Source organism: Pleurodeles waltl, chromosome 9 (genome assembly GCF_031143425.1).
Source record: "Pleurodeles waltl isolate 20211129_DDA chromosome 9, aPleWal1.hap1.20221129, whole genome shotgun sequence".
In the NCBI taxonomy this organism is placed as follows: domain Eukaryota; kingdom Metazoa; phylum Chordata; class Amphibia; order Caudata; family Salamandridae; genus Pleurodeles; species Pleurodeles waltl.
In genome coordinates this window covers 1,156,777,435-1,156,799,970 of record NC_090448.1, presented here as the reverse complement: position 1 = coordinate 1,156,799,970, position 22,536 = coordinate 1,156,777,435, and positions in this window count along the sequence as shown.

The following is a 22,536-nucleotide window of genomic DNA, read 5'->3' as shown; positions in this document are numbered from 1 at the left end:
GATTATTCCAACAAACCTCTGTTTCGATGTTGTTGATATCAGAATTATAATCTTAAATATATTAAACCAGTGGTTCCCAACCTTTTGACCTCTGTGGACCCCCACTTTATCATTACTGAAACCCGGGGACCCCCACTAAATTCTTATTGGAATCCAGAGACCCCCAATGAGTCATTACTGAAAGCTGGGGACCTAATCTGTTAATATTATTTAATTTTCTAAGCAGTTGCGGATCCCATGAGGAGGCTTCCCAACTCCTAGGAGTGCTCGGACCACAGGTGGGAACCACTGTATTAAACGATATCAACCACAGTTATGTTAGTTACATCACTTAAAACCAAGACTTGCTTCAGTGTAGGCAATGTAAGGATTTACTTGGAGGGAGGTGTGTCCCAAACTTCCTAACTAAAAAAATGAATATTGAGGAGAACCTCTATGTTTTTTTTTTTTAGCAGGCATCAAATATTTCACAAATAATTACAAAATTAAAAATAATATATTTAACATTTGACGCAATGTTACACTGTTTATTAATTAATATTTAAATAGATCGTAATTCTCCTAATTAAAAAAATATTAAATATGTCTTATCTCACATTTACTTGCATAACCAACATAAAGCATAATTAAGGCATTCCTTAACTGATTGTCAGACACTGTGCAATAGAAGCCTATGGTCATCTTATTATATGATTTTTTTAAATATTTTTGTCAAAATCTTAGCTTAGAATTTATAACAACAAACACACAATTAATGAACATACTACTACTCTCAGTCATGTTAATGAATGACATGTCCATATCTACACAGAAGATGCATCCAGCCATGACATCAACAATGTTACAATATTTTACACAATTTGAGAAATATATAGATTGATTTCTTATTACCTCAATTTCAAAAGTTGTTTATCAGCTACAAATATAACAAATTCAATGAAAAGTTAGTTTCATAGAACACATACTATCAATTGAAAATTCCTATGCATGTACTAAACTTTGACTATTTAAATGCTTAAAATATGTATGTATGTATGTATGTTAGATTTACAAAGCGCATTCCGGCTCACAAGGAGCATCGAAGCGCTAGCATAAAAGGTGAGGAAACGCCATAACCGTCAAGAGAACCCCTGGGAAAAAAAGAAAAAAAAGGAGATGCCCAAAAGGAGACTAACGAGGAAAAAGCCATGTTTTAATCCGTTTCCTAAAACTTAAATAACTGGATTCTTTCCTAATGTTCAGGGGAAGCAAGTTCCAACATTTTGCTGCAGCCACGGTGAAAGCTTTATCACCCCATTTGGCTTTGTTGGTGCGAGGGACCTGAATTCTATAGGCCTTAGATGACCTGAGATATCTCTTGGGTTCATACCAACAGAGCCTAATGGTCAGGTATTAAGGACCAATGCTGTGAGCAGCTTTGTAAATCAGGCAGAGCGATTTAAAAATAATTAGCTGAGCCACCGGGAGCCAAGGTAGCTGCCTAAGACTGCCTTTAACTGAGACCCAGCGATGAAGATTAAGGACAGCTCTAGCAGCCGAATTCTGGACCAGTTGTAGCTTATTCAACGAGGCTTTGTCTAGATTAAGAAAGAGGGCATTACAATAGTCTATTTTGGACATAACCAGAGCTAAGGTAGCAGAGACTCTCCATTCATGTTGAAGATAAGGAAAGACTTTCTTTAACATTTTAATAAGCCATAAGCATGTCTTTACAGCGGGATTCACCTGACTTTTAAAAGATAAATGATCATCAAAAATAATTCCTAAATTCTTGCTTACAGTAGTGGGAATTGGAAGGGTACCACAGTCTGTCGGCCACCAGTGTGAATTCCATTGCTCATTGCCCGGCCTGAAGTGAATAATTTCAGTTTTAGCAACATTCAATTTAAGCCAGTTAGTCCTCATCCAAATGCTGACTGCTTGCATGCAGTTATTGAAACGATCCGCCACCTCCTCCCAGTTCTTATTAACTGGGATGATTAACTGTGTATCATCCGCATAGGAGGTGGGGATAAATCCAAAGGATCGAATCAAATTAGCCGGCGGGGCAACATACATATTAAACAGGATGGTGCTCAATGAAGATCCCTGCGGAGTCCCGCAGGGTAATAAATAAGGTGAAGATCTAAAATTGCCACAACTAACCGTGGTCCATCTGTTAGTCAAAAAGGATTCCAAAAGTTTAAGAGCTCGCTCTCTAATCCCTGCTTGATAAAGGCGGGTCAACAAAAATTCCAGAGAGATGGTATCAAACACTGCCGATAAATCCAATAGCATTAAAAAAAACCTTGCCCTTCATCTGCCAATCTCCGAATGGAGTCAGAGGATGAAATAAGAGCGGCCTCCGTGCTGTGCGCCTTTCTAAAACATTGTTGAGAGAGATCTAAGTCTCCCACTTCCACTAAAAATTCTACTAGTTCCTTATTCATACATTTCTCCAAAATCTTTGCCAGAAAAGGAAGAAGAGCGATCGGCCGTAGATTATCTAAGTCCTGGCTATCACCATCTGGCTTCTTTTTCAGGGGGACAACTATAGTCTCCTTCCATGAAGCGGGATAGATCCCGGAGTTAAGGACCTCCTGAAAAATTGGAACTAAAGCCCGAACCTTAAGGTCTGGGGCCAGTTGAAAGATGGAAGGGGGTCAGGGGTCCAGAGGGGAGCCTGCCTTAATTTCGAGAATCAATTTTGTAATGCTGTCCTGAGTCGGAATTTGAAAATCAGATAAAACTTTACAACTAGCTCTAGGATCCGGAAGCACCGAAAAAGATTGTTCCCTAAAAGCCTCGTGAGAAATAAAATTGGCATGAATTTGAAGAATTTTATTCTCGAAATGCCTGGCTACCTTGTCACAAAACACCTGGGAGTTTTCCAATTCAGATGACCTAGAGGGAGTAGATAATGCCTTAATCACTTTAAAAAGCTCTCTAGGAGCATCCAATGCCTCCTTGATTTTAGCAGTGTAAAAATTAGATTTAGCCTTAAAACGCGACGCTTTCGAGATTTTAAGAGTGGACTTCAATATGTCCCTTTCCTCTGAGACAGGATTCAGTTTCCAGCGTCGCTCTTGTTGATGATATGTTCTTTCTATATATATATTACACAGAATTACCTCCTATAGAGGAACATTGATGTCAGTGTTTTTAGGCATTGACAGGAGTGATAGAAGGGTTTATATAAGTTATCCAAGGCCAAACACACTATTCCGCAATCACTCCCCCCACAACAAATCAAGGCGGCAAGTTGAAGAAGAGCACAACAATGTCACTCAATGGTGCCCCTGTTAAAGACCCAGAACCTCACATAGTCCAAGGCCCCACCCTAGTCCTGCAACAACACGGAGAGAACACCGCAGGGGCATCAGGTCAAAAATAGACAGGCACCTCAGGGGGACTGGGAATGGGGGGCACCTCAGATGGAAGATGGTACAACGCCACTGGTCCTGGAGGGGGCAACATGCCCTGTGCTCTGTCCTGGGGAGTGCAAGTCCACAGTCTCTCAAGTGGGTGACTTGCCCACTGATTCTGGAGGGGGCAACATGCCCTGTGCTTGATGCTGGGGAGTGCAAGGCCACAGTCTCTCAAGTGGGTGACTTCTTCCATTGGTATTGGAGGGGGCATTGTGCCCAGTGAGCTTCATCCTGTGGAGGATGGGGTGAGTGTATGGCTTCTTCCACTGGTTCTGGAGGGGACATTGTGCCCAGTGAGCTTCATCCTGTGGAGGATGGGGTGAGTGTATGGCTTCTTCCACTGGTTCTGGAGGGGACATTGTGCCCAGTGAGCTTCATCCTGTGGAGGATGGGGTGAGTGTATGGCTTCTTCCACTGGTTCTGGAGGGGACATTGTGCCCAGTGAGCTTTATCCTGTGGAGGATGGGGTGAGTGGATGGCTTCTTCCACTGGTTCTGGAGGGGGTATCCTTCCCTGTGATGCAGATCTTGGGGAGTCCAAGGTCACAGTCTCTCACCTGGGTGTCAGACCCACAGGATTTGCTGGGGCCAGGCCACACAACAGCCCATGGACGCAGGACTACACACTGTCTGCCAGCGGTGACAGCTGCTCAGTGTTGGCAGGGGTGGTGCTGCTGGTGGAGCTGGCAGTGGTGGGGGGAGGCTTCAACCCATCCCTTGCAGCCTCGGACGGCTGCCTACTGGGGCTCCTGCTGCTGGCAGTGGTGCTGGTGGCGGTGCTGGTGGCGGTGCTGGTGGCGGTGCTGGCAGTGGTGTGGGGGAGGCTCTAGCCCATCCCCTGCTGCCTCGGGCGTCTACCCACTGGGGCTTCTGGTGGCTGTGCTGGTGGCGGTGCTGGTGGTGGTGCTGGTGGCGATGCTGGTGGCGGTGCTGGCGGTGGTGGGGGGAGGCCCCAGCCCTTCCCCTGCAGCCTCGGACAGCTGAACCACCATGGTAAGTGGTGGGGGCTCCGAATGAGTCCCAGCACCAGGCCTCTTGTCCTTTCTGCCTGCTGGTGCAGGCCCCTTGCCCTTCCAGCCAGCAGCTGGGGATGTCTCCTTGCTCCTTTTGGCAGCAGTTGTGAGGTGGATGGCTGCTGGGTGTCTGAGTGCTTGTGTTTGTGTACTTTGGGAGGAGGGGGCACAGACACAGGGGGAGAAGACACAGGGGACGTGTGCATGGAAGTGGGGGTGGTGACTGCCAGTGAGGGGTGTGTGCTGATAGGTGTGCTGGTGATGGGGGTAGTGCAGTGGTCTTCAAACTTTTGAGTGCTGCGCCCCCCCAGTTGAAAAATAAAAATCATTGGGCCCCTCTCAGAATTTTTCACAATTACTTAATAAAGATGGCAATGTTTAAATATGTCTAAACCTATTTAAACATTGCAGTTAAGTGCTGTTACCTTTTTTACTTTCTGCTCACAAAAAAGGCCTGTTATCTGTATAATATTTCTTTTGGCCAGAGTTTGGTGCCCCCCCTGTGATCCCTTGAGGCCCCCCTAGGGGGGCCCGCCCCCCAGTTTGAAGACCTCTGGGGTAGTTGATGAGGATGTAGTGCATGCATTTGTGAGTAGAGACGAAACTGGGAGGGAGGTGGACGACGAGGAGGAGGGGGCCACAGTGGAGGCAGTGGATGTTGGTATGTCTGCTTCTGTATGGTGTTTGTGTGAGTGCCTGTGGGATAAAGTGTGGTGCTTGTGTTTGCCACGTCCACTCTTGTGTGTTGTCCTGGGTGCATGCTCGTCTGACTGTGTGCTTGGGATAGGTTGGGGTTGAGGGGAATGGGATTGGGTAGAGGAATTTGGAGGTGGAGGCTAAAACAGGGACAATGGCTGCCATCAGAGAGGAGGCCAGAGCCTGGATTGATCTCTGTTGGGCCGCCATGCCAGTGTGAACGCCCTCCAGGAATGCATTTGTCTGTTGCATTTGGCCTGCCAGCCCCAGGAGCGCATTCACAGTGGTTGACTGCCCAACAGAGATGGTTCGCAGGAGGTCCATACCCTCCTCACTCAGGGCAGCAGGGCTAACTGGGGCAGGGCCTGAGGTGCCTGGGGTGAAGGAGATGCCCACCCTCCTGGGTGAGCGGGCATGGGAAACTCGCTGAGGGGCTGCTGGGAGGGCGATGCTGGTATGTGGGGTGGTGGCTGTACCTGTAGCTGAGGTGGGCACACAGGTGTCCACCACCACCAGGGAGCTTCCATCGGAGAAAGAATCCGTGTCCGAACTGTCCCCTCCTGTCTCTGCCGTGGTGCCCCCTTTGCCCTTCATCCCACTGGTGCCCTCACCGTCGGTGGATTCGACATACTTGGTCCTGTGGGATGCAGCTCCCTCCGTCGCCAGTGCTTCTGCTCCTCCGCCAGATGATGCTAATGGACATGAGGACAGAGTGACAAAACAAAAAGGGGGGAGACACAAAGGATACACTTGGTCAATGGCACCAACAACACCACCATTGACGTACACAACACACTCACACACAGGGAACAGCCCTACCCACTAGGCAATGCACTACCAGTCACAATGCCAGTCACCAGGCCATGGATAGGGACACCTAATGCCAATTGCAGCATACCTGAGACCCACAGACCCCTGCCCAGTACTGGATACCTACTAGCTTGGTTAGAGTACTTTCACATCAGAACCCTGCCCAACATGGGACTAACCCTGCAATACCAGGCCTGGCCTAGGGGCACCCACACCCCCACCCGGATCCCCACCCCCACCAGGTGCAAGTTGGATATTGGGGCACTTTACTCACCCTTTTGTGGCTGCTGTGATACCCCCAAACCCCCATCCAGCTCCGGATAGGCCACCGCCAGTATGCGGGCCATCAGGGGTGTCATGGTTCGATGGGCATCCCTTCCTCGTTGGGAGGCCATCCCCAGCTGGGCCTCCGCGGTCTTCCGTGCCCAGCGTCTCAGGTCCTCCCACCGTTTCTGACAGTGAGTGCTCTGCCTGCTGTAGACCCCCAGGGTCTGCACATCCTTTGCGATGGCACGCCATATACCCTTTTTTTGATGGGCGCTGACCTGCAGGAAAATGGACACAGGGAAAGGTACTAGTCCGACCGTCCTGCCTGTTACACTCATGGCCTACCATGCCCCTTCCCATCCCCATTAGCACAGACATGGCCCACCATACATGCTGCACGCTGCCCAGGGCCCATCTACCACAACCCCCCTACATGAGGCCATCACACACAGCACTCCATGCATCTTACTCACGGTGTACTCACCTGTTGGTCTGGGGAAGGACCCCATCCACCAGTTTCTCCAACTCCGGGGAGGTGAAGGCTGAGGCCCTTTCCCCAGTAACACGAGCCATGGTTGGTTCCAGACACAGGTCACAGCAGCACATGCAGTGTAGGTCCTCTCCTGTTGAAGGTCAGGTAGCAAGTGAGTGAACAGATAGAAAATGGCGATGGCATCTCCAGCAGTGCGTACCGTCACCGCCAGCGTACATCACCATTGGCCACTGTACCCCATAGGGCCCAATGATAACCAATGAGGAGTTGCACAGCAGTTCTCTACCGCCTCCCCAACGGCGCACAACGTCAGCAGAATTACCTCATTTCCGCATGTCCCGCTATACAAGACAGACGGACGCCATTTCAGGGGGGGGGGGTGCAGGCCATGGCTCCTAACTGTGTCACGGTACACATATGCACCATTTGGCCCTCTCCAACAATATACTGTTACAATCACAACATGCATTGAAGTGTAGTGGTTGGAAATATGAGTTACTGACAGCTGCTCACCATTTTGCCCCATAGATTGCAACCGCTGCGGATGAATAGGAGATGGAGACATCCCCCTGTGTACAGACCCCTGGTGGACTTGGCAACAATGGAGACCAGGCACATTATCCTCACCTATAGACTGGACAGGGCCACAATCACAAAGCTGTGTACCCAATTGGAGCCTGACCTAATCTCTGCTATCCGTCACCCCACCGTGATCCCACCTCTTGTGCAGGTCCTATCTGTGCTCCATTTCCTAGCAACTGGCTCCTTCCAAGTGACAGTGGGCTTGGAAGCGAGAATGTCTCAGCCAATGTTCTCGATAGTGCTGACCAGAGTGTTGTCTGCCCTGATTAAACACATGCACAGCTACATCGTTTTCTCCCAGGTGGAGGATTTGACCACAGTGAAAGCTGATTTCTATGCAATGGTACATATCCCCAACATTATTGGGGCAATTGATTGGACATATATTGCATTTCCCACCCCCGGCGAAATGAACAGGTGTTCAGAAATCGAAAGAGCTTTCACTCCATGAATGTGCAGATGGTGTGTTTGGCGGACCAGTACATCTCCCACGTCAATGCAAAATATCCTGGTTCTGTGCATGATGTATTTATCCTGAGGAATAGCAGCATCCCAAATGTGATGGCTCAACTCCAGAGGCGCAGGGTGTGGCTAATAGGTGAGCCCTGGTTCCCACCCAGTATATGTTGGTAATGGGTATGGTGTAGGCCCTAAGGGTTAGTGTGTGGCTAACAGTTCTCCCTCGATATTTGCAGGTGACTCTGGTTACCCCAACCTCTCATGGCTACTGACCCCTGTGAGGAATCCCAGGACAAGGGCAGCGGAACGTTACAATGAGGCACATGGGCGAACAAGGATTATAGAGAGGACCTTTGGTCTCCTGAAGGCCCGGTTTAGTTGCCTCCATCTAACAGGTGGATCCCTGTGCTACTCACCCAAGAAGGTCTGCCAGATCATCATGGCATGCTGTATGTTGCACAACCTTGCCTTGCGTCGCCAGGTGACTTTTTTGGAGGAGGAGGTGGAGGCTGGAGTGAAGATGAGGAGGCAGAGGATGAGGATGAGGATGAGGATGAGGACAACAGAAGTGCAATAATTCTTCAATACTTCCAATGACACACAGGTAAGACAGTGTAAATTCACATTTAATTGACAGTTTTGTTTTTGACATTGCCACTGGCAGGCTGTTTTTCCCACTTCTATGGTCACTCACTGTACCCTTTGGCATCTCTATTTGCAGATTTATGTGATCTAAGAGATCCATTGAGATCTCTTAGATTTCTTTGCACCATTTTGTGCCCCCCCTAACAGGGGAATGCCCCCTTTGGATACATTATGCCTAGTGCAGGCATAATGTGGCGCAAGGGGTTACAAAGTGGCACAATGTATGCATTGCGCCACTTTGTAAATTTGGCGCAGCAATTTTGGCGCCGTTGGGCCACATTACCGTAAAAAAAATATGCTAATGTGGTGCAAGGAGGCGCTGGGGGCTCTTAAACCTGCCCCATACAGTGCCATGGGAGGTGCCACCTCTGATGGCACTGTGTTTCGTCTCCAGGCAGATGTAGAGCTCTAAATATGGCTGTTTTTATTCCTTCAGAGCAGCCCCCACTGAGCCCCACAAAAATGGCAGACGCCCCATCCACCATATTACAAGTGAACTTCAACAAATGGCACTTGTAATACAGCGGATCGAGTATGCACCGCATGTGGGACACTGTCTTCCATGGTATTATTAAGAGACGTATTACACTGAGTATGCTGGTGGTTTACACACAAAGCAAGTTTGTTTCTGGTGGTTTATGGACTCTGCATAGCATCTCTATCTGATGGTCTTTGGACACATGATTAGATAAAGATGTTGCTCCACGGCGTAACTGTATCATTACAGCGCAAACTTTTTACACCCCGCGCACCTCTATTGCAGTGCTACGTCACGGCGAACTTAGCTGCACAATCTGGATATTTTTCAAAACTGAGCAAGAATCATTCAACAAAGAATAACCGGAGATTACACTTGGTGCTAAAATTACCACCTGAACAAAGAGCCCTACCACACTTTTTTTTGCACCACACAGGAAAGATAGCCTGAAATGGTGGTATTTCAGGCCTTAAATGTGTCAAACTCACACCCAGTTGCCACTTCCTGAAGTGATGGTTAGGTACATACTCAAACTGCAACACAGTAAACTATGATTTTCCCACAGGGTTCTTGACAACCTCTTTCAGTTTATCTTTCATCTGTGTTAGGTTTAAATAGTTTTATTAGCAGAAAAGAAGCTAGACAATGTTATTACATGGTGTCAGTAAAATAAACAAAAGAAATCCCCCAGATATACTCTATAGCCTAGAGTCTCAGCCAGGGTTAGGTGAAAAAAGTCACAGAACACAAACCGGGTAAAATCCGCCATTGTTATAGTTTATCAACAGAGCTACAGGCCAGGTTTGTGCCTACAAGTTTACCTTGCGCCATTTTTGCCGGCCTCCTAACGCCGGAATGCCCCCCTTGCATACATTATGCCTGGCGCAGGCATAATCTGGAGCAAGGGGCCGCATAGTGGCGCAATGCATGGATTGCACCACTTTGCCATAATGACGCAGCCATTTTTGCCTCATTGAGCCACATAAGCTTAAAAAAAAGACGCTAATGTGGCACAAAAAGCAGGCGTTAAAAGGACGCACCCATTGAAATCAGTAGGCTCCCTGCACTTTGCTCCACTAGTGTCAAAATTTTGGACTCTACTGGAGCAACATGCCACAATAGCATGAACAAATTTGACACTGTGGCCTAATGTGCGCTATGGTGCACCGTATCGTAAATACGGCACACCTATGGTGTGTTAGGTGGCGGTGGGGCGCAAGAAATCTGCCGCATCAGTTCTGATGCACCCAATTCTTGTAAATCTGGGCCTAAGCTGGGAAAGAAGAGTGTAGTGTTTCCATTTCTCATTGGGTAAACATTGTCTGCCGGTGGTACAAATGCTGCCGCCTTACATGATGAAAGTAGAAAAGTATGTGTTCTGATTGTGGCATTTTTCCACCGCCAGTGATTACCACCCATTGTACGTAGCAGCTGTAATTCCATAATGCCATCAGTAATACAGAATAGGATGCCACCAGCATCACCCCCTGGCATAGTGGTAGTTTCAGCAGAGTGGTAATTTACCATGGTGGCATGCCTTTGCGCAAAAACTACCAGTCGTAGCCGAATTTGCCCAGAAGCATAATTTGGCTGACTTCTGTGGCAGAAACTGCAGCTGTGTTTGCAGCGGAGATAGATGAAGACAATGTAATGCTGGCGGAATGTTGCACTTTTTCATAGCTCAATTTTACAATTTCTCTCAGAGTCCAGACGGAAGTCAGGCAAAGCCTTGGGGAGCCTCAGAGGTGCTGTGAATTGTACAAGGTGTCTGATGAAGTGGGCGAGATGGAACAATAACTGCAGTCTCTAGAAATAAACTGCCTGCACTTTGGATAAAAATGCTTGATAGCTGCAGTAAGTAAGCACATTTATAGCAGCTTCTCAGAATCTGTATTTGTTCTTGGAAACGCGGAAACTGAGGCTTTTCAGCTGAGAAGTCACACTTGGTGCAGGGAACAGATCTGCAAGGTCACAGGAGGAGCCTGGCGGCAGTGTCTGCTGACTCCATGGTGTTTGACTGTGGTCCAGCTCAGATGTGAAGCCTCTGCATCCCCTTCTCATTGGCTGATGAGCCCCTAAGAGACAGGTCATTCAGCAGCAATGCGACACGTGGTCCAGTTCAGAATGGACACCTGCAAAGTGCCTTCTTGTGGGGTCCATTGCTCAATCTGGAGCAGTGTAAACCATGGTCCAGTACAGACGTAAAACCTGCCCAGGACCTTCTCGCGGGTTGTTGAGCTCATACAACACAGGTCCTGCAGGAGACGTGCAGCTCTCGGTCCAGTTCAAAATGGACACCTGCAAAGCACCTTCTGTGGGGTCCATGACTCATTCTGGAGCAGTGTAAACCATGGTCCAGTACAGACTTAAAACCCACACAGCACCTTCTTGCGAGTTGTTGAGCCCACACAACACAGGTCCTGCAGCTCGCGGTCCAGTTCAGAATGGACAGCTGTGAAGCACCTTCTTGTGGGTTCCTTTGCTGATTATGAAACAATGTAACCCATGGTCCAGTTCAGACGTAAAACCTGTGCAGCACCTTCTCGTAGGTTAATGAGCCCATAAGATGCGGGTCCTTCAGGAGGCATGCAACCCAGGGTCCAGTTTAGACGTAAAACCTGTGCAGCACCTTCTCGCGGGTTGTTGAGCCCGTAAGATGTGGATCATTCAGAAGGCATGCAACCCATGGTCCAATTCAGATGTAAAACCTGTGCAGCACCTTCTCGCGGGTTGTTGAGCCCGTAAGATGCGAGTCATTCAGGAGGCATGCAACCCATGGTCCAGTTGAGACGTAAAACCTGTGCAGCACCTTCTCGCGGGTTGTGGAGCCCGTAAGATGCGTGTCATTCAGGAGGCATGCAACCCCTGGTCCAGTTCAGACGTAAAACCTGTGCAGCACCTTCTCGCGGGTTGTGGAGCCCGTAAGATGCGTGCCATTCAGGAGGCGTGCAATCCATGGTCCAGTTCAGACGTAAAACCTATGCAGCACCTTCTCTCGGGTTGTTTGAGCCCATGAGATGCGGGTCATTCAGGAGGCATGCAACCCATGGTCCAGTTCAGACGTAAAACATGTGCAGCACCTTCCCGCGGGTTGTTGAGCCCGTGAGATGCGGGTCATTCAGGAGGCATGCAACCCATGGTCCAGTTCAGACGTAAAACATGTGCAGCACCTTCGCGCGGGTTGTTGAGCCCATGAGATGCGGGTCATTCAGGAGGCATGCAACCCATGGTCCAGTTCAGACGTAAAACATGTGCAGCACCTTCGCGCGGGTTGTTGAGCCCGTAAGATGCGGGTCCTTCAGGAGGCATGCAACCCATGGTCCAGTTCAGACGTAAAACCTGTGCAGCACCTTCTCGCGGGTTGTTGAGCCCGTAAGATGCGTGTCATTCAGGAGGCATGCAACCCATGGTCCAGTTTAGACGTAAAACCTGTGCAGCACCTTCTCGCGGGTTGTTGAGCCCATAAGATGCGGATCATTCAGAAGGCATGCAACCCATTGTCCAATTCAGACGTAAAACCTGTGCAGCACCTTCGCGCAGGTTGTTGAGCCCGTAAGATGCGGATCATTCAGGAGGCATGCAACCCATGGCCCAATTCAGACGTAAAACCTGTGCAGCACCTTCTCGCGGGTTGTTGAGCCCGTAAGATGCGAGTCATTCAGGAGGCATGCAACCCATGGTCCAGTTGAGACGTAAAACCTGTGCAGCACCTTCTCGCGGGTTGTGGAGCCCGTAAGATGCGTGTCATTCAGGAGGCATGCAACCCATGGTCCAGTTCAGACGTAAAACCTGTGCAGCACCTTCTCGCGGGTTGTGGAGCCCGTAAGATGCGTGCCATTCAGGAGGCATGCAACCCATGGTCCAGTTCAGACATAAAACCTGTGCAGCACCTTCTCGCGGGTTGTGGAGCCCGTAAGATGCGTGCCATTCAGGAGGCATGCAACCCATGGTCCAGTTCAGACGTAAAACCTGTGCAGCACCTTCGCGCGGGTTGTTGAGCCCGTAAGATGCGTGTCATTCAGGAGGCATGCAACCCATGGTCCAGTTTAGACGTAAAACCTGTGCAGCACCTTCTCGCGGGTTGTTGAGCCCGTAAGATGCGGATCATTCAGAAGGCATGCAACCCATGGTCCAATTCAGACGTAAAACCTGTGCAGCACCTTCGCGCAGGTTATTGAGCCCGTAAGATGCGGATCATTCAGGAGGCATGCAACCCATGGTCCAATTCAGACGTAAAACCTGTGCACAGCTTCTCGCGGGTTGTTGAGCCCGTAAGATGCGAGTCATTCAGGAGGCATGCAACCCATGGTCCAGTTGAGACGTAAAACCTGTGCAGCACCTTCTCGCGGGTTGTGGAGCCCGTAAGATGCGTGCCATTCAGGAGGCGTGCAACCCATGGTCCAGTTCAGACGTAAAACCTGTGCAGCACCTTCTCGCGGGTTGTGGAGCCCGTAAGATGCGTGCCATTCAGGAGGCGTGCAATCCATGGTCCAGTTCAGACGTAAAACCTATGCAGCACCTTCTCTCGGGTTGTTTGAGCCCATGAGATGCGGGTCATTCAGGAGGCATGCAACCCATGGTCCAGTTCAGACGTAAAACATGTGCAGCACCTTCGCGCAGGTTGTTGAGCCCGTGAGATGCGGGTCATTCAGGAGGCATGCAACCCATGGTCCAGTTCAGACGTAAAACATGTGCAGCACCTTCGCGCGGGTTGTTGAGCCCGTGAGATGCGGGTCATTCAGGAGGCATGCAACCCATGGTCCAGTTCAGACGTAAAACATGTGCAGCACCTTCGAGCGGGTTGTTGAGCCCGTAAGATGCGGGTCATTCAGGAGGCATGCAACCCATGGTCCAGTTCAGACGTAAAACATGTGCAGCACCTTCGCGCGGGTTGTTGAGCCCGTAAGATGCGTGTCCTTCAGGAGGCATGCAACCCATGGTCCAGTTCAGACGTAAAACCTGTGCAGCACCTTCGCGCGGGTTGTTGAGCCCGTAAGATGCGTGTCATTCAGGAGGCATGCAACCCATGGTCCAGTTTAGACGTAAAACCTGTGCAGCACTTTCTCGCGGGTTATTGAGCCCATAAGATACGGATCATTCAGAAGGCATGCAACCCATGGTCCAATTCAGACGTAAAACCTGTGCAGCACCTTCGCGCAGGTTGTTGAGCCCGTAAGATGCGGATCATTCAGGAGGCATGCAACCCATGGTCCAATTCAGACGTAAAACCTGTGCAGCACCTTCTCGCGGGTTTGTTGAGCCCGTAAGATGCGAGTCATTCAGGAGGCATGCAACCCATGGTCCAGTTGAGACGTAAAACCTGTGCAGCACCTTCTCGCGGGTTGTGGAGCCCGTAAGATGCGTGTCATTCAGGAGGCATGCAACCCATGGTCCAGTTGAGACGTAAAACCTGTGCAGCACCTTCTCGCGGGTTGTGGAGCCCGTAAGATGCGTGCCATTCAGGAGGCATGCAACCCATGGTCCAGTTCAGACGTAAAACCTGTGCGGCACCTTCTCGCGGGTTGTGGAGCCCGTAAGATGCGTGTCATTCAGGAGGCATGCAACCCATGGTCCAGTTCAGACGTAAAACCTGTGCGGCACCTTCGCGCGGGTTGTTGAGCCCGTAAGATGCGTGTCATTCAGGAGCCATGCAACCCATGGTCCAGTTCAGACGTAAAACCTGTGCGGCACCTTCGCGCGGGTTGTTGGGCCTGTAAGATGCGTGTCATTCAGGACGCATGCAACCCATGGTCCAGTTCAGACTTAAAACCTGTGCGGCACCTTCTCGCGGGTTGTTGAGCCCGTAAGATGCGTGTCATTCAGGAGGCATGCAACCCATGGTCCAGTTCAGACGTAAAACCTGTGCAGCACCTTCTCGCGGGTTGTGGAGCCCGTAAGATGCGTGCCATTTAGGAGGCATGCAACCCATGGTCCAGTTCAGACGTAAAACCTGTGCAGCACCTTCTCGCGGGTTGTGGAGCCCGTAAGATGCGTGTCATTCAGGAGGCATGCAACCCATGGTCCAGTTCAGACGTAAAACCTGTGCCGCACCTTCGCGCGGGTTGTTGAGCCCGTAAGATGCGTGTCATTCAGGAGGCATGCAACCCATGGTCCAGTTCAGACGTAAAACCTGTGCAGCACTTTCGCACGGGTTGTTGGGCCCGTAAGATGCGTGTCATTCAGGAGGCATGCAACCCATGGTCCAGTTCAGACTTAAAACCTGTGGGGCACCTTCTCGCGGGTTGTTGAGCCCGTAAGATGCGTGTCATTCAGGAGGCATGCAACCCATGGTCCAGTTCAGATGTAAAACCTGTGCAGCACCTTTGCGTGGGTTGTTGAGCCCGTAAGATGCGTGTCATTCAGGAGGCATGCAACCCATTTTCCAGTTCAGACGTAAAACCTGTGCAGCACCTTCGCGCGGGTTGTTGAGCCCTTAAGATGCGTGTCATTCAGGAGGCATGCAACCCATGGTCCAGTCCAGACGTAAAACCTGTGCAGCACCTTCGCGCGGGTTGTTGAGCCCTTAAGATGCGTGTCATTCAGGAGGCATGCAACCCATGGTCCAGTCCAGACGTAAAACCTGTGCAGCACCTTCGCGCGTGTTGTTGAGCCCGTAAGTTGCGGTTCATTCAGGAGGCATGCAACCCATGGTCCAGTTCAGACGTAAAACCTGTGCAGCACCTTCGCGCGGGTTGTTGAGCCCGTGAGATGCGGGTCATTCAGGAGGCATGCAACCCATGGTCCAGTTCAGACGTAAAACATGTGCAGCACCTTCGCGCGGGTTGTTGAGCCCGTGAGATGCGGGTCATTCAGGAGGCATGCAACCCATGGTCCAGTTCAGACGTAAAACATGTGCAGCACCTTTGCGTGGGTTGTTGAGCCCGTGAGATGCGGGTCATTCAGGAGGCATGCAACCCATGGTCCAGTTCAGACGTAAAACCTGTGCAGCACCTTCGAGCGGGTTGTTGAGCCCGTAAGATGCGGGTCCTTCAGGAGGCATGCAACCCATGGTCCAGTTCAGACGTAAAACCTGTGCAGCACCTTCTCGCGGGTTGTTGAGCCCGTAAGATGCGTGTCATTCAGGAGGCATGCAACCCATGGTCCAGTTTAGACGTAAAACCTGTGCCGCACCTTCTCGCGGGTTGTTGAGCCCGTAAGATGCGGATCATTCAGAAGGCATGCAACCCATGGTCCAATTCAGACGTAAAACCTGTGCAGCACCTTCGCGCAGGTTGTTGAGCCCGTAAGATGCGGATCATTCAGGAGGCATGCAACCCATGGTCCAATTCAGACGTAAAACCTGTGCAGCACCTTCGCGCAGGTTGTTGAGCCCGTAAGATGCGGATCATTCAGGAGGCATGCAACCCATGGTCCAATTCAGACGTAAAACCTGTGCAGCACCTTCTTGCGGGTTGTTGAGCCCGTAAGATGCGAGTCATTCAGGAGGCATGCAACCCATGGTCCAGTTGAGACGTAAAACCTGTGCAGCACCTTCTCGCGGGTTGTGGAGCCCGTAATATGCGTGTCATTCAGGAGGCATGCAACCCATGGTCCAGTTCAGATGTAAAACCCGTGCAGCACCTTCTCGCGGGTTGTGGAGCCCGTAAGATGCGTGCCATTCAGGAGGCATGCAACTCATGGTCCAGTTCAGACGTAAAACCTGTGCAGCACCTTCTCGCGGGTTGTGGAGCCCGTAAGATGCGTGTCATTCAGGAGGCATGCAACCCATGGTCCAGTTCAGACGTAAAACCTGTGCAGCACCTTTGCCCGGGTTGTTGAGCCCGTAAGATGCGTGTCATTCAGGAGGCATGCAACCCATGGTCCAGTTCAGACGAAAAACCTGTGCAGCACCTTCTCGCGGGTTGTTGAGCCAGTAAGATGCGGGTCATTCAGGAGGCGTGCAATCCATGGTCCAGTTCAGACGTAAAACCTATGCAGCACCTTCTCTCGGGTTGTTGAGCCAGTAAGATGCGGGTCATCCAAGAGGCGTGCAATCCATGGTTCAGTTCAGACGTAAAACCTGTGCAGCACCTTCGCGCGGGTTGTTGAGCCCTTAAGATGCGGGTCATCCAAGAGGCATGCAACCCATGGTCCAGTTCAGACGTAAAACCTGTGCAGCACCTTCGCGCGGGTTGTTGAGCCCTTAAGATGCGGGTCATCCAGGCCGCAAGATGCGGGTCATCCAGGAGGCATGCAACCCATGGTCCAGTTCAGACGTAAAACCTGTGCAGCACCTTCTCGCAGGTTGTTGAGCCCGTAAGATGCGTGTCATTCAGGAGGCATGCAACCCATGGTCCAGTTCAGACGTAAAACCTGTGCAGCACCTTCTCGCGGGTTGTTGAGCCAGTAAGATGCGTGTCATTCAGGAGGCGTGCAATCCATGGTCCAGTTCAGGCGTAAAACCTGTGCAGCACCTTCTCGCGGGTTGTTGAGCCCTTAAGATGCGGGTCATCCAGGAGGCATGCAACCCATGGTCCAGTTCAGACGTAAAACCTGTGCAGCACCTTCGCGTGGGTTGTTGAGCCCGTAAGATGCGGGTCATCCAGGAGGCATGCAACCCATGGTCCAGTTCAGACGTAAAACCTGTGCAGAACCTTCGCGCGGGTTGTTGAGCCCATAAGATGCGGGTCATTCAGGAGGCATGCAACCCATGGTCCAGTTCAGACGTAAAACCTGTGCAGCACCTTCGCGCGGGTTGTTGAGCCCGTAAGATGCGGGTCATTCAGGAGGCATGCAACCCATGGTCTAGTTCAGACTTAAAACATGTGCAGCACCTTCGCGCGGGTTGTTGAGCCTGTAAGATGCAGGTCATTCAGGAGGCATGCAACCCATGGTCCAGTTCAGACGTAAAACCTGTGGAGCACCTTCGCACGGGTTGTTGAGCCCATAAGATGCAGGTCATTCAGGAGGCATGCAACCCATGGTCCAGTTCAGACGTAAAACCTGTGGAGCACCTTCGCACAGGTTGTTGAGCCCATAAGATGCAGGTCATTCAGGAGGCATGCAACCCATGGTCCAGTTCAGATGTAAAACCTGTGGAGCACCTTCTTGCGGGTTGTTGAGGCCATAAGATGCAGGTCACTCAGGAGGCATGCAGCCCATGGTCCAATTTAGAGTGAACATCTGAAGCACGTTCATGTGGTTTCACATTTCTCATTCTGGGACAATGTGAAATATGGTCCAGTTTTATTTATTTAGCATTTTTGTGAAGCGCATGCTATCGCCATTACTGGCACAAGGCGCTAAGACTAATTAGAGATACAATCTGCGAAACAGTGAATATGATACCGCAAACAACAGATAGCAAAGATCTAACTGCAAAGCCTACTTTGGAAAGTGTCAAGTTTTTAAAGCCTTCATGAAAGACAGAAGATCTGAAATTGACCTGAGGTAAGCGGGCAGCTTATTCCTGGTCTGAGCCACCTTAATTGTAAAGGCAAAGCTGCCTTGTCTACCCTTACAGAGCTTTGGGAGCATGTTCCTGTTAGTTGTTGAGCTCATGGGTATTTGTTCATTCTGGAGTAACACAAAGCATAGTCGAATGAAATGAAACCTGCACAACATCGTCTCTTGCGCTGATGCTCATTCTGGAGAAATGTGAGAACTGCTCCGGTTCCGAAATGAATTACCTGTTCAGAACCTTCCTGTGGATCGCTGATCTCTGGAGGTCTCCTCCTTCTTTATGAAGCATTGCCTGAGTAAGACAATCTTGAGGCGGGCTGTTTGAAGTGATACGTCCTTCTGGAGCAAAGTGAACCATGGTGCAGTTCACTCATGAAGCCTCTGAAGCTTCTTCTTTGGGTCAAAGAGCCATGAATGGGCAGGTCATTTTGTATCCAATATGTGAGACTCACAGAACACCTTCTCATTGGTCGTTGAGGAAGGAAGCATCCGATCGTTCTAGTGCAATGTGTACCACAGTGTGATTCAGACATGAAACGTATGAAGCATCTTCTCATGGATCACCTTGATTATGGAACAACGTGAGCAATGGTCCAATTTAGACATGAGATGCATGATTGTGGACATGGAACCTGTGGAGCACCTTCTCATGGAGTACTGAGGATTTGAGAAGCAGTTCCATTTACAACAGTGCCAAGCATGTCCAGTTTAGACACATACCTTGTGGAGCACCTTCTGGTGGGCTGATGAGCCCAGGAATGAAAGTTCATTCTGGAGCTGGGAATAATGGTCAAAATCAGAAATGAAGCTTGTTTTGCCCCTTGTCTTTGATTATTGAGTCAAGAACATTTAAAATAAAAAAACTGTCTTAAGGTATGGGATTCCGAGGGGCTAATGAGGCTCGGGGAGGGCTGGGGCCACATGGCCCCCTCCCCTTTAAAGTACATACAGCTCTAGGGGATGGGGCCCCCTGGCCTAATAGGGCTAGGGATGGGGACCATGCAGCTCCCCTGCCCTTTTATTCAAATTTCTACCCAGGTCTCCAGGGCCATAACAGGCTGCATGCGCCCTCCCCTTTAAAGTAAAAAATTGTGTTCCTGTCATTTTCCATGCTGATGGGCAGCTCAGATTACCAAAGGAACCCAAGGGTGGTTTATGTCGCTGTTGATGCGGCGTATTTGGTGCAGAGGAATATGAGGACATCACCAAACAAATAACCACTTACTTCATATAATTTAGAAGAAGTACCCTTGGATGGTGGAGATTCAACTTTTTGTACGTAGTCTTGTTGTCTTCTCTGTAGGAGGATTTGGTTCATCAATGATTTCTGTATAAAGACACTTGAGGAACAATCACAATACACGTACACAAAGTCACTGGAGACAACTACCTTAAGGTCCTTTATGCACTGGACAATTCCGAAGGCTAAAGTAAAGTTGTAGTTAGATGTTATAAAAAGAAGTTTCTGTTTAAAAAGAAAAACAACCCAGAAGTTCACTGAAAAAAACAAAGAAGGTAACTGCACTTGTGACTTCCTGTTTAGTAGCAAAATATAGCAATATCTGCTGTTTAGAGAAGTTCTGACAACTTTTGGCCCTGGTACCTTGCACCTGCTGCACCATTCAAATCATGACCAGTGCACTTGTGACTGCCTATTAATAAGTCACTGAGAGGATAACAATTCGAAATAAGATGTCGCCCAATTACACAAATGACTTTTCTATAAAAATTACTGATCAGGAATTTAATGAACAAACACACAAATCATTTTAATATTGTAAGCTGTTATTTATCAGAAATGTAATTATTAAGTAATGAAAAACACAACATAATAAGGCCACTCGCTGCTTGCTTTACAGCTGCACTCAATACTCCATTGCAAGATGGCCGACATCTTTACACACATTTCAACTCAAATCGACTTGCGTTCAGTTAATCTTTTAAAGTATAAACACTAAAAAGTAACCAATCACCAAAGACCAGAAGGTGTACTTCGGCCATACTCCAAATGATGGCAAAAGCAGAACAGAAAGAAGAACAAAAGAGCAGGAAGTGACCTGCTAGCCAATAAAAAAACAAGTAAATTCAAGCGACGTTGGAGTGACATTTGAATGAACAAACAGGCAGTTCAGGTAAGTAAGGGGCGAAGTAGGGGCGGGTTCTTAGTACCTTCAAATATTTTTTTTAGTAACATAACACCTTGCAAGCACAGCACAAGCACTGTGCAGGCAAAACCTAAAAAGGAGGGGCTGTTAGGAGGGAGCGGTGTCCATCAGAAGAGTCAAGGACTGAGATTGTAAAACATTGCCCTGGGTGTGAGAGACATAAAATGAGTGTGTGTGTCTATGCTTGTGAGTGTGTGTGAGTGCTGGTGTATGTTTGTTTGTGTGTGTTTAATGTGTGTGTGTGTGTGTGTGTGTGTGCTTGAGGGTGTATGCGTATGTTTGAATGGGTGTTTGTGTGTTTGCTTGGGTGTGTGCTTCTGAGCATGTGAGAGTGCTAGCTTATCCTTGTGTATGTTTGATATATGTTTGCTTGGGTTTATATGGGTGTGTGTGTGTGTGAGTGTGTTTGTGTGTGCGTGTAAATGCTTGTGAGTGCTTGTTAGAAATGGGGTCTTTGGTTGACAGTCAGGTTACCCCCTGTCCAAGCAAGGACCCTCAGTTTAGTCAGGGTAAAAGAGAATCACCCTCAGCTAACCCCTGCTTACCCCCTTGGTAGCTTGGCAGAGCAGTAGGCTTAACTTCAGAGTCCTAGGTGTAAAGTATTTGTACCAACACACACAGTAACTTAATGAAAACACTACAAAATGACACAACACCAGTTTAGAAAAGTAGGAAATATTTATCTAAACAAAACAAGACCAAAACGATAAATATCCACAATAAACAAGTCAAGTTATCAATAAAAATGTAAAAAGAGTCTTTGAGTAGTTTTAAACACACACTAGTGCTGCTAGTGTGAAAATGTACCTGGTGTGTGTCAAAAATAACCCTGCACGGGCGGGTGTGCGTCAAAAATAACTCCGCACGGCGGTACGTGAGTCGGAAATCCAGCCGCACGATGATCCGAAATCCCCGCAGCGCAGGTTGTGACCTCCCAGCCTCCGTCAGCGAAGCTGCGCATCGTTTCTCCTGCTCCGTGCGTCAATTCTTCGGTCGCGTTTCCTGCGAGCGTCGTTTTCTCAGTTGCAGAGCCGGCGGCGCGTCGTTTTTTCAGTCGCAGATCGGAGTCGCATCAATCTTTTCCCCGGCGCTCTGCGTGGATTTCCTTGTCTTTAGGCTCCGAGCTTCTCCTTTCAGGGTCGCAGGAACTGGATGGGCACCACAGGACAGAGTAGGAGTCTCTCCAGAGACTCCAGGTGCTGGCAGAGAGAAGTCTTTGCTGTCCCTGAGATTTCAAACAACAGGAGGCAAGCTCTAGATCAAGCCCTTGGAGATTTCTTCTCAAGATGGAAGTCATACAAAGTCCAGTCTTTGCCCTCTTACTCTGGCAGAAGCAGCAACTGCAGGATAGCTCCACAAAGCACAGTCACAGGCAGGGCAGCTCTTCTTCCTCAGCTATTCAGCTCCTCTCCAGGCAGAGGTTCCTCTTGGTTCCAGAAGTGTTTCTCAAGTCTGTGGTTTTGGGTGCCCTTCTTATACCCAATTTCTCCTTTGAAGTAGGCCTACTTCAAAGTAAAGTCTCTTTTGAATGTGAAATCCTGCCTTACCCAGGCCAGGCCCCAGACACTCACCAGGGGGTTGGAGACTGCATTGTGTGAGGACAGGCACAGCCCTTTCAGGTGCGAGTGACCACTCCTCCCCTCCCTCCTAGCACAGATGGCTCCCTTTGTGTCACTGTCTAGTGTGAGGTGCAACTCACACTGTCAAACTGACCCAGACAGGGAATCCACAAACAGGCAGAGTCACAGATATGGTATAAGCAAGAAAATGCTCACTTTCTAAAAGTGGCATTTTCAAACACACAATCTTAAAATCAACTTTACTAAAAGATGTATTTTTAAATTGTGAGCTCAGAGACCCCAAACTCCCCATGTCCATCCGCTCCCAAAGGGAATCTACACTTTAATCAGATTTAAAGATAGCCCATATGTTAACCTATGAGAGGGACAGGCATTGCAACAGTGAAAAACGAATTTAGCAATATTTCACTGTCAGGACATATAAACCACATTACTATATGTCCTACCTTAACCATACACTGCACCCTGCCCTTGGGGCTACCTAGGGCCTACCTTAGGGGTGCCTTACATGTAAGAAAAGGGAAGGGTGGCACAACCAGT